The sequence below is a fragment of the Tympanuchus pallidicinctus genome, unplaced genomic scaffold (genome assembly GCF_026119805.1).
Source record: "Tympanuchus pallidicinctus isolate F22 unplaced genomic scaffold, pur_lepc_1.0 scaffold17, whole genome shotgun sequence".
Lineage (NCBI taxonomy): Eukaryota > Metazoa > Chordata > Aves > Galliformes > Phasianidae > Tympanuchus > Tympanuchus pallidicinctus.
Genome location: NW_026294690.1, coordinates 4,651,251 through 4,651,615, shown reverse-complemented (window position 1 = coordinate 4,651,615; position 365 = coordinate 4,651,251).

The window sequence follows — 365 nt, the reverse complement described above, 5'->3', positions numbered from 1 at the left end:
CCAAAGGAGGAGGCTGAGGGTGTGATGATACTAGTGAACTGAACATGCCCAGCTCCTAAGCATTCAGATCAACTGGCACAGAACAACTCATGTCCATTTTACTAAACTTCAATTCTTGTCTGATTGAGAGCTGTCAGAATCATTTACATCATCTATAACAGGATTTTTCATATAATGTATGATTTTTCTCTAAACAAGAACAACTACCACATTCTAGGCTTGATCAGAGTTTTGGAGATTTTTCCCTGGATTCAGGAGGTTTTGGACCAAACTATGCAACTTGGTTACTTATGTTTCAGGCTTCTTATTAGTTAACGTACACTGTTTTACTATGTACAAACCGAAATGCAGTGAGAGAACATCTG